The sequence below is a fragment of the Hyaena hyaena genome, unplaced genomic scaffold (assembly GCF_003009895.1).
Source record: "Hyaena hyaena isolate Hyena2069 unplaced genomic scaffold, ASM300989v1 scaffold_37, whole genome shotgun sequence".
Classification (NCBI taxonomy): Eukaryota; Metazoa; Chordata; class Mammalia; order Carnivora; family Hyaenidae; genus Hyaena; species Hyaena hyaena.
This window is the reverse complement of record NW_024080669.1, coordinates 3,626,627-3,639,379: the sequence shown is the minus strand read 5'-3', so window position 1 is coordinate 3,639,379 and position 12,753 is coordinate 3,626,627. Positions and strand designations below refer to the sequence as shown.

General features: G+C 40.7%; 1 protein-coding gene across 10 annotated transcripts in view; it reads right to left on the bottom strand.

The window, feature by feature from the left end:
• SIK3 (SIK family kinase 3) overlaps positions 1-12,753 on the bottom strand; it is a 250,079-nt gene that overhangs the window by 66,184 nt on the left and 171,142 nt on the right. The window lies entirely within an intron of this gene.

The following is a 12,753-nucleotide window of genomic DNA, read 5'->3' as shown; positions in this document are numbered from 1 at the left end:
ACTTGTGGGGATGAGCACTGAGTGTTATGTGGAAACTAATTTGACAATAAACTATTTGTAAAAAAAATAAAAAAAAATAAAATAGAGAAAAAAAAAAAAAAAAGACCTACGTGTGAGACCTGAAACCATAAAACTCCTAAAAGAAATCATAGACTGTAAACTCAAGGATAACAGCCTTAGTAATATTTTCCTGCAGTTAAAAATGGGCAGAGGACCTGAAAAGACACTTTCCAAGAAAGAGACCTACAGATACATGAAAAGATATTCAACATCACTAATCATCAGGGAAACACAAATCAAAACCACAATGAGGTATCATCTTACACCACTCAGATATAACAAGTGTAAAACCAGGATGCAGAGAAAAGGGAATGCTTAAGCACTGTTCATGAGAATGTAAACCAGTACAGCCAACTCTGGAAAACAGTATGGAGGTTCCTCAAAAAGCTAAAAATAGAAATACCATGCAATCCAGCAATTCCACTTTTGGGTATTTACACAAAGAAAACAAAAGCACTAATTCAAAAAGATATATGTACCACTATGCTTACTGCAACATTATTTACAATAGCCAAGATATGGAAGCAACGCAAATGTCTATCAACAGATGAATGAAAGAAGATGTGGTGTATAAATACAATGGAATACTACTCAATCAAAAAAAAAAAAAAAGAACAAAATCTTGCCACTTGACAACATGGATGCATCTAGAGGGTATTATGCTGAGTGAAATAAGGCAGACAGAAAAAGACAAATACCCTATGATTTCACTCACACGTGGAATCTAAAAAACAAAGCAAACAAATGAGCAAACAACAACAATAAAAACAGAAATACATCAGTAAATGTAGAGAACTGGTAGTTGCCAGGGAGGGAAGGGGGTAGATGGCTAGGCGAAATAGGTGAAAAGGATTTAAGAGGTATCAATGTCCAACTATAAAATAAATAAGTCATGGGATGAAAAGTACAACATAAGGAATACAGTCAATGATATTACAACTTTGTATTAATGATCACATGGTAACTACACATATTGTGGTAAACGTTTTCTAATAGTTTCAGAAAATTATCTGGTACAAAAATGCCATAAAGATACTTTATATCCCTGATTATTTATTGGTAACGGGAAAGCCTTATGATCTACAGATTCAACATTAAAATGATGAATAGAAGAGTTACAGAAGAAAACAGCAGCAGAAACTGGTTAAGATGGATGCTCACACCCACACAACAGAAGCCATATGGGTGGAGCTGCTCTCTTCATGTGGCCTATGGTCATTTATTTCTCCACTCACAAGCGGCTCCTAACATAATCTGTTAAGTCTCTTTCCAACCCCCAACACCCTGGTTGGTCAGCATTTGTCTGCAGGCTGAAATGGTATCTCATATCCCTTTCTCTTAATACAGAGCAGCAGACTTTAATCTGAACCATGTGTCTGTCTTCTAGAGATGGTTTAAATACCAGAGCTTTACTATCAATCTTGAGGCTTGAAATTCTTTGGTCTAGGCGAGATCAGGGGCCTGGGGCTATACAGGGTAGTGACGGCGTATCCCTAAAAGTAAGTAGATCATCAATGGGGTATGTCTATGTGGTAAGGGAGAAACAGGAAAGAATGAGTGGCACTAATTTAAAAATCAGGACAACTGCAACAGGAAATTTTCTTATTTGGTTCACCACTTTAGAGCCAATACCCTCGACTTGTTTTTGGCTGACCAAGGAAGCAGCAATGCAAAGCAGATGTAAACAGATTAGCCTGCAGCCTGTTCCAATGTTCACAATGCCTGTTACGGTAACACAGTGAAGCTAAAATTGACAGCCAACTCCTGCAAGCGTTACTTGGGCTTCACTTCCTTGTTGTTATAAGTAAACTGCTCAGAAGTAGGAGCCAAAGGGACAAAGTGGGAAAAACTTACTTATCCTAAATAAACAACCTCACCAGAAAACACGGTGACAAAATTCTTCATGTTTTAACATACAAAAGCTGAGAACTCATAATCCTAATCCCGCACTTGGAATTACACAACACACAAAGACCAAGAAGAGAAATAATTTTGGCCCTTGATTAATTTCCCAGTGGACCAAGGGGAAGGGTAGTGTGGAGGAGACCAGCTGTCAGGTATTCTTGCTAGAAATGACTCAAAGAACCAAAGATCCAACACCCCAGGAAGAACACTGTACCAACAACATTTAGACCATTATATGGACTGTGAAAATGGAACATGGCACAGAAAAGGAACTAATTTGCTTTCCCTATACCATACCACCAGCCTAGAAATCACGTGACCCGAAAGCGTTATTTGGAATTGCGCAAAACAAGAGTCAACTGTGTGAATCTCAGAATTACAGTAGTGAGGAAGGATGAGTTTCGAAGTTCCCAGGAGTCACAATATTAGCTCACTCTTAAAAATGGGTCTTGGGAAGTCCTCAGTGTTTAGCAATCACTCCAACCCCTGGCTGAACTTTCTGACTAGGAGCTAACAGAGAAGTGATGCCAAAAACTACTGACTCACAGCCTGAGCATTTTATACACAAGAGAAATTCCTTTATGGGGAATAAAAAAATCAAGTAATCAGCTTTTTTTTTTTTTTTTTTTTTGGTGGTGGGAGGGGGATATTGGGTTTAGTTTAAGAGACTAGGGAAGGTCAGATCAGAGGAGGGAGAGGGTAATATTCATGAGATGAAAATGTATTACGGCAACAGTACAGTCCTCTTTTGTTGCCAGTGCTGCTATTATGTTGTATATGGGACTGCCCTGTACGGATCTGCCACTTCATCTTACCGATCTTCTGACCCTCCCCAGCTCCTAGCACTATTTATTTATATAGCACAATACGATCTCTGTGGAAGATGAAAGTTTAAAAACAAAAAGGCTGGACCAGCATTACACTGGCATTTTCAATGAATGACTTACTTATGAATCAGTCTCTCCCCAAAGCTTTAAAATACCTAAGCAGTTAGGATCACTGAACTCAGCTAATTTTAAGTGAGATAATAAACCAATCCTCCCCCTTCTGTTATAGATAACACTACCCCAACGCGTCTCATAAAAAACAATAGCTCTCCCCAACACAGGATCTTTTCAACAAACTCAGTATTGAGTAGATACATAAAGGAAAGGGCTATAATAAGATACTTTATGTAAGACCTGCTAACAATATTCATTGGAATTTCTGAATACATTAAATACATACTATTATAGTCCTAATTCTAAATCTTATCACTCAGAACAATGAAAATTCAATCATTCAGTCAGGTAAGTTTCCAATATTGACAGGTGAGCATTCTACACAAAATTTTATTTTATTTTATTTTATTTTATTTTATTTTATTTTATTTATTTTATTTATTTTATTTTATTTTATTTTATTTTATTTTATTTTATTTTATTTTATTTTAATGTTTTTTATTTATTTCTAGGAGAGAGAGAGACAGAGTGAACAGGGGAGGGTCAGAGAGAGAGGGAGTCACAGACTGAAACAGGCTCCAGGCTCTGAGCTGGCAGTCAGCACAGAGCCCAATGTGGGGCCCGAACCCACGAACCGCGAGATCATGACCTAAGCGAAAGTCGGACGCTTAACCGACTAAGCCACCCAGGCGCCCCATCTACACAAAATTTTAGTGTGCCTTTTACAGACCATGACGAATCAAAGTCCCCTTAAATACTCAACTAGAGGTACCACTTGGAAAAATAAATAACCTGCCTAAAGGGTAATGTGCAAATGTGTAACAGGAGCAGGGTACTCCCCAAACTTATGAGGAACCACTAATGAGTTCTTGGCACAAGGTGAACAAAATACGTGGCCCTTACCCTCATGAAGCAGTCAGTCCTGTGGGGAGACACATGACATAATTACACACCTAACCATATAACTGTAAGCACAGAACGAGTTTTAGGGGAAAGTTCAGGGGCAAGTGGTATATAACAGAGAAAAGAGGCCTTCCTGAAGGAGAGTCTATCAAGAGTTTACCGAATCCTTCCATTTGATCCCCAAACCCCAAGAAGTTATATTTGGACTAAAACGTAAAGAAAACTGTAACCTACTTCACCGTATAGGTATCCAGTATTTTCTAACTTTTTGACTCACAAACTCCCTTCAAAGGAATATATTATCTTAAAAACATCCCAGGAAAGACATTTAAAAAATAATTTTCTCATTTTTGCATGATTTATAATAAAGAAATAACTTTAAGTATTTTGTTTTTATATTAGTACATTATTAAATCTGTTTTATTTTATTTTATTTTTTTTAAATATTTTTATTTATTTCTAGGAGAGAGAGAGAGAGACAGCGTGAGCAGGGGAGGGTCAGAGAGAGAGGGAGTCACAGACTGAAACAGGCTCCAGGCTCTGAGCTGGCAGTCAGCACAGAGCCCGACGCGGGGCTCGAACCCACGAACCGCGAGATCGTGACCCAAGCGAAAGTCGGACGCTTAACCGACTAAGCCACCCAGGCGCCCCTCACTGCTTAAAATTTTAAACACAAATTAAAAACTGTAAGCAGTCGGTCACATAAAATGACTCAAGTTCCATTGCTTCATCTCACAATCACTGACTATCATCACTTCCTTCAATATACTGTTTTAATCCAGGCGTACGTACTCNGTACTGAACGGTGTTTGTTCTCTGGTTGGTTGCCCTGAGGAACAGGGAAAAGAAGGGCAACTTCTATTTCTCTTGCTATTAAAGGGAAGTAAATGGCAGTCAACCCACTTTATTAATTTAAAAGATTCATTTATTTTATTTTATTTTATTTTATTTTTTTTAAATATTTTTTTTTATTTATTTCTAGGAGAGAGAGAGAGAGACAGCGTGAGCAGGGGAGGGTCAGTGAGAGAGGGAGTCACAGACTGAAACAGGCTCCAGGCTCTGAGCTGGCAGTCAGCACAGAGCCCGACGCGGGGCTCGAACCCACGAACCGCGAGATCATGACCTGAGCGAAAGTCGGACGTTTAACCGACTAAGCCACCCAGGCGCCCCTATTAAATCTGTTTTAAAACTTCATTTTAAGTAACACTTATATTTAACAAATCATCAACAAAATCAAATGGTAACTGACTGAATGGGAGAAAATATTTTAAGTCATATATCTGATAATACATATATATCTAAGATATATAAAGAACTCATAGGACTCGAGTAAATCCAACTAAAAACACAATAGAGTAAAAAAAAAATGAGTAGAAGATCTGAATAGACATTTTTCCAAAGAAGACCTAAGATAGCCAACAGGTACTTGAAAACATGCTCAACATCACCAATCATCAGGAAAATGTGAATCAAAACCACAATGAGATATCACTTCACACTTGTTAGAATGGCTAGTAGCGAAAAGACAAGAAATAACAGGTGTTGGTGAGGATGTGGAGAAAAGGGAACCCCCAGTACACTGCTGGCAGGAATGTAAATTAGTGCAGCCACCATGGAAAACAGTATGGAGGGTCCTCAAAAAATTAAAAATAGTAACACTATATATGGCCCACAGTTAGTCCACTTCTGGGTACTTATCTGAAGAAAAATGCAAACATTAATTCAGATAGATATATGCATCCTTGTGTTCACTGCAGCATTATTTTCAATAGGCAAGGAAACAACCTGTCAATGGATGAATAAAGAATATATATATATGTGTGTGTATGTATGTATATACATATGTATGGGTGTGTATGTATGTATGCAGTACACACACACACACACACATACTGCAATATTACTCAACCATAACAGAGAATGAAATCTTCCCATTCAAAACTACACGCATGGACCTGGAAAGTATTGTGCTAAGTGCAATAAGTCTCAGACAGAGAAAGACAAATACCTTATGGTTTCATTTACATGTTGAATCTTTAAAAAACCAATAACAAGCTCACAGATATAGAGAAGAGACTGTTGGTGGTCAGAGGGAGGGGGAAATGGGGACTGCATGAAATGGGTGACAGGGGTCAAAAGGTACAAACCTCCAGTTATAAAATAAATCATGAGGATATAATATACAGCATGGTGACTATAGTAATACTGTATTGTATATTTGAAAGTTGCTGAGAAAGTAGATCTTAAAAAGTCCTCATCACAAGAAAAAAATTATTTTGTAATTATATAAATGATGACATTAGCTAAACTTACTGTGGTGATCATTTCACAATATAGACACATACTGAATCATTCTACTGTACACCTGAAACTAATATAATGTTATATGCCAAGCATACTTCTATTTTTTAAAAAAATCATTATAAATATTAAGAGAAACTTTTCCCATTTTATAAGTGACCCACTAATGTATTTAAATTAAAAGTATTAATTTAAAATTGTTATGTCATATTTAGTTGGAAAGCCACAAACACGTCTTGAGATTATAACATCTGAAACAGCCAAAAACTTTTCATGACCTGGTATTTGAAATGCTTACATTTTTGAAGCAAAAGAACAAACTTGTCTGAATCATTTTCATGTTTTGCTTGCAAGTGGCAAAACGGGTAAGCAAGCTTAGTACCTCTGTGCAAATAATCCACTATGATAGTCTCTCTATACTGGGATAGTCTCTCTTCCCATTAAAGCAAACTGGATATTGCATTGTGCATGTGTATGTATATTTGTGTGTGTGTGTCAAATTGTGGGTTTTGACGTCCTAGAAAGAGCTCGATGTGCTATAGAACAGTGATCAAATGAAGGCAATTCATGCATTTGGTAAAGTTTGTCTCAAAGCACTGCTGAATTACTACTCTTCTTTTCATTAACTGAATTTTGACATCAGTGTTCCTTATGCTTTATACTGTCCAGTGGTCCATTATAGAGGTAAATTTAATAAAATATGATGAAAAACTGCATCCTGGTCACAACTACCACGGTAGCCAACTATTCACCTAAGCAGTAAACAGACTGACTGAGTTATAAGCATGCTCATTAGCTCCCCACTAGCAGGCAGACCCACTTGATTTACTTTCAGAGGCTCTCCAACTATTTCATTGAAGGAGGGTGAGGACTCCTAAATCATTACTTGATTTACTTCTAATTATCCCCCAAATGATTTGCAATTAGCAAAAGTTTATGTAAGAGGAACCGGTAGTTGGGGAAGAAATTCTTTATTCTCAGGTTTCTTGAACTAGCCTATGTTTATATACCCCCAGGCATAATGCTGCAGTGTGCCCAGAGTTACGTGAAAGCATAGGCTAAATAAAACACATCTTCCCGAAATAGTAAGTTTTTCTCTGTTAAAGTTGAATAATTTTAATATTAAAACAAACGTAGTGTGACATTGAGGAGAAAACAAAATGTGCATCAATTTAAAATAAAGCAAGTGATTTAAAAAGTGAACCATTCCAGGCGAGGTCGTCAATCCCACACTTGCCCCCCACCCAGTGTGAGTTCACCCTCCATGTTAGGGAAACCACAGCGGGAGAATCGGAGAAACCATGCTTCCGTAAGGGTAGCGCAGCTATTTGTGAATGAGGCCTTGTAAGTAGAACATTTTCTTGGTCTTAGCAGGATGCAATCACTTCTCAAGATTAAAAAGACCTCTTGGAGGTAACCTGGAACCATGATTAACAAAACTCTGTTCATTTGAATTTTCACTTTAGAATTTTTTCATACAAAATAAATCAACTGTGTGTCCTTAAAATGCCTTCTGAATGAAGGTGTGTCTATTTTTCGTTTCCATAACCTCCAGTCTTAGGAACAGGATTCAGAAGAGATCGTTTGTCAAACTGTATTTTCCCAGGGGTCAACATACATGTAAGTTGTTAGCACCTTTTAGTTGAGGGTCACACATCATTTCAGAGGGAGAGCAGGCACTGAGGCATTACAATTCCCAGGTTCTATTACGACATGAATTCAGGAAAGTCACAAGGCCTCACAGGGTCTTAGTTCATTCCCCGCCAACCAGGGAGGTGCACTGAAAGACTCCCTAAATAAAGGCGTTACGTCCATGATATGAACTCTGTGACTGCCGTGATGAATACTGAGAACTACTTCCCGTGCGCCGTCAGACCAGCAACCACCGCACTGCGGAAGTGTTCTCAGAAGCCCAAGGGTCACAGCCTTTTTCCCCTATATGACTGTGTCTCAGCAGATTCATACTGAAGGGGAAAGGTCAATGGATTTATGGAATGTTGAGGTTTCTCACTTTTAAAAGATGAAACGGACTGGATCTCAACTGCATTAAGGTCAAAAATTTCCACAGTACCTTAAATCCATGCACTCAGGAAATTCTTTCCAAAACTTTGCTTTGCTGTAGTTGTACTTCACATCTCTGCTGTCTACTGACTGCCAACTAAAACAATAACACCGGAGTGGAAACTATCTCATGGAGACCATTCCGGGAGTCGACATTTAAAGAGAAAAGTTTCCAACTTCCTTAGGTTAAAAAAAAAAAAAAAAAAGTTTCCACAATTTTCAAAACATTCTCATAACATCTGAGTATTTCAAATAACTTTGCTTCAGGGAGTAAGCCAGTCACATTTCGGTCTTTTCGTAGGCAATCTCTCACAAATGTGGAAATTACTCTATTTGGTCTTTGGGGACAAGGATTAAAATTGCTTTCAAATAGCACTACATTTAAGACAACACCTTTTCCCTTTGATAGCTTAATATACTCCGTCAGGAAGAAAATCTGATTTCTGGATTTCCACACACGTCTTTGACTGGAAGTTCCTTCTTCCCGGCCCAGATGTGTGAGTCGTCGCCCACCCACAGAGAGTCTTCGTTGGCTCCTCTTGTATTTGTTGTGCTTGTCTTCCTCTTCATGTCCACTGTCAATACCGTGGTGCAGGATTTCACCATTTCATAGCCTCTTAACGGATCTTCCTATGCTCTTCCGTCCCTTCGCCCTGCTCTTGCCTTTCTCCTTACCCATCCTGACTCCGACTTATTAAGCCTGGTATTCAAACAGTCTGACAGTCTGGGGTAAATAAACACCTCTCTCTCCCGCCTTCTCAGGCAGGACTCCCCTGCTTTATCTCTTTTGCAAATATGACCCATCCGTTCTACTGCTGCCCATACTCGCCCAGCCCCGCTTCCAGCTGTCACCAAAACACGGCCCCCAGTCCTCAGCATGAGGGTGAGGCTCCAGGTGGACCGGCCGCCGCCCGCTCTCTTACCCACCTCCTTCCACATCCCGCCTGTGGCCATCTGCAGCCACACTAGCTTTTCTCCCACCTCGTCAAATATGTTAGATTCCCCTCGCTCAGGCCTTTGCACTGTTCTTCCTTCTGCCTGGAAGGCCCTGACCACCCTGGTTAAAAGCACCTGCTCTCCCACCAAGTCAGTCTTGCACACTCTTGATTTGATCCTTTTCACAGTCCTTACGAGGGCTTCCCTGTGTACGTGTTCACTGCCTACCTCCCCCAGCACAATGTCAGTTCCAAGGAACGACGCGACCTGCTGCTGGGTCCCCAGTGCGCAGATCAGGGCCTGCACGTGGCAGGTGCTTCGTTACCGTTCGCTGACAGATAATCCTACTGGACGTCTCTCTTCCACACCTACACTTAAAGACTGCTATTCATCCTTTACACTCACCTCAAATGCTATGTCCTCAATAGGACATTTATGTTTTTGTCACCACTGTCTAAAGTTCAGGTCAACAAAGTTTTGAGGACCTACTATAGGACAGGCACATGCTAGGCACTGGAGGGAGGGTGTGGTTTCCATCAACAGGATATGGGTAGAGTCCCTGTGGTATTTACAGTCGAATGGAACTTTACAAACTAGAGTGGTTTTTTTCATCCTCTAAACTTCTGTGGTAATTAGATTGTACAATTAATGGGACAATGAATCATGGCGTGCCTTGTAATGTCTCTTCTATTGTCTCAAATTATAATTGGGTAGCTGTTGGACACACTGTCACGCAGCGAGGCAGGCTATATGCTGAGAGAGCCGTGTTGCGCTCCGCCCGCCCCATCTCATTTGCTCTTCTGTGGGTCCTCACGTGTCTATGACATGAAAAGTCAAAGATTAGAGGCCAAGAATCCCATTTATTCCCAGTGCTAGCCTCTCTACATGAAAGAGATTTGCATGAGTGCTCTTTATAAGCAATTCAAACTTATGGAAAGTTAAAGGTGTATCTTTTGAAGACTCTAATGTTTTCTAAATGAGCTATATTTGCATGACAAATATGACAAAATTAAATGATACATGTGAAAATGCTTTGTAAAGTACCAGGTACATATACACACAGACAACATAATACATATGTACACATACGCATGAAACACACGTACATAAATGTAATCTTGATTTACAGATTTAACTTTCCAGAAGTCTAGGCATTTACTGCACAGACAGTGCATTCTCTAGGACAGGAGTCATGTCTTACGCTTCCTTTCTCTCTTCCATGACACCTGAGCAAAGAGCCTCTGTGAACGAGAGATACGTTTTCAGATGACCTCTACACAGTTTTAGTTCTACACTTGGCAAGTTTGCCTTTCAGAAATAAAACTCTTTGTTCTGAAAACGGCCAGTGTTTATTCTGGATTACTAACAATAGAAACATCTTCTCACCAACTCTACAGAAGACAGGTTTGCTGGGGTGCCTGGGTGGCTCAGTCAGTTAAGCGTTCAACTTCGGCTCAGGTCATGATCTCACGGTTTGTGGGTTCAAGCCCCGCTTCAGGCTCTGTGCTGACAGCTAGCTTGGAGCCTGGAGCTTGTTTTCAGATTCTGTATCTCCCTCTTTCTCTGACCCTCCCCTGCTCACACAGTGTGTGTGTCTCTCTCTCAGAAATAAATAAAAATTTAAAAATTAAAAAAAAAAAAGAAGAAGACAGGTTTGCTATTGCCATTAAGAAGAATTCTAATCTAATTCTAAAACATCAGAAGGAGGGGCTCCTGGGTGGCTCAGTCAGTTGAGTGGCCAACTCTTGATATCAGCTCAGGTCATGATCTTGCAGCTGTGTGTGGTATTGAGGCCTGTGCCTGGCTCTGCACTGAGCATGGAGCCTGCCTGGGATCTTCTCCCTTGCTGTCTGCCCCTTCCCCACTCCGGTTTCTCTCTCTCTCTCTCAAAATAAAATAAACTTAAAAAAAAAAAAAGGTTCTCTTTCCCTCTGCCCCTCCCCCCCACTCACACGCACTCTGATTTTTTTTTAATCCAGTAATTGAAGAAAACAGTCCCGTTTAGTATTGACTTCATTACTCATCTGATCTTATCTTGTTGGAATCACCCACTCTACCTCTCCAAAATTCGTTATGCTGTAGGAAGCTCCAACTAGAAGCGTTTCTCCTACTGGCCCACTAAGTGCAAAGACAACCTGGCAGAGCAGAATTGGAATTCTACTGATTTACATGTAAGAAAGGAAGTTCGAGCACTGACTGAGAAACTGAGGACAACAGTGCCCCTTATCCACAAGGGACACATTCCAAGACCCCCGGCGCACACCTGAAACTATGGATAGCACCAAACTCGATATATACTGTGTTCTTCCCTATACACACATACCTACGATAAAGTTTACTTTATAAATTAGGCACAGTAAGAGAGTAACAACAATAACTAACAATAAAATAGGACAATTACAACAATGTACCGTACTAAACGTTCTGTGAGTTGGTCTCTCTCAAAGTATCCTCTGGTACTGCCCTCGCCCTTCCTCTTCTCACAGTGATATGAAATGATAAAACGCCTACATGAGGAGATGAAGTGAGGTGAATGGCGTGAAGTGAGGCGGTGTGACAGCGCTAGGCTACTCCTGACCTCCTGACCATACCTGACGTACAAGGAGGACCATCTGCCTCTGGACCACAGATGACCATGGGCAAGTGAAACCACGGAAGGCAAAGCCGTGGGCGGGGAGGCGAGGGACTGTGTAATGATGACATGACGAGCAAAGACAATGGCAGATATTACAGCAGGGCACAAAACTAGAGGGACTCATTACTCTTGAGAAAACAAATAATAAAAATGCAGGCTCTGGGTTAATAAACTTAAAAACCCTGCCGTACGTGTTAACACAGAGAGCCCGCGGCTGGCTGCCAGCATTGCCGGGAGTCTGTAATTACACACCAGCAGGCAGAGACTCTGATCGTGACTATACGATTTAACGATTAACAAAGAAAAGCATTTAAAGACCTTCCTACCCAAGTATCTGTCCATGGAGTTTCTAACAGGGTTTTTGTTTGTTTGTTTTAATATTTTTATTTATTTCTAGGAGAGATAGAGACAGCGTGAGCAGGGGAGGGTCAGAGAGAGAGGGAGAAACAGACTCTGAAACAGGCTCCAGGCTCTGAGCTGGCAGTCAGCACAGAGCCCGACGCGGGGCTCGAACCCNCGCTCTCTTGTGAGCATCACAGTTCTCTCCTGCCAGCAAGGGGCCGCAGGGACACTGCCTCAGCCCAGGCCTGTGCTGGGAACAGCACATGCAACAGGCTTTCTTACACTGCTTCTTAAGGAGCTGCTGCCGCCCTCTGAGTAATATCTTTTTTTTTTTTAATTTTTTTTTATGTTTTATTTATTTCTAGGAGAGAAAGAGAGACAGTGTGAGCAGGGGAGGGTGAGAGAGAGAGGGAGTCACAGACTGAAACAGGCTCCAGGCTCGGAGCTGGCAGTCAGCACAGAGCCCGACGCGGGGCTCGAACCCACGAACCGCGAGATCATGACCTAAGCGAAAGTGGGACGCTTAACTGACTAAGCCACCCAGGCGCCCCATGTCCATGGAGTTTCTAATGTCAGTTACCACCGACCCCTGCTTCTACACTTGGTTTCGCAAACAAAAACGAAGAGCCATACTCATTTCCCTTAACTAAATCGAAATACTTCCAGAGT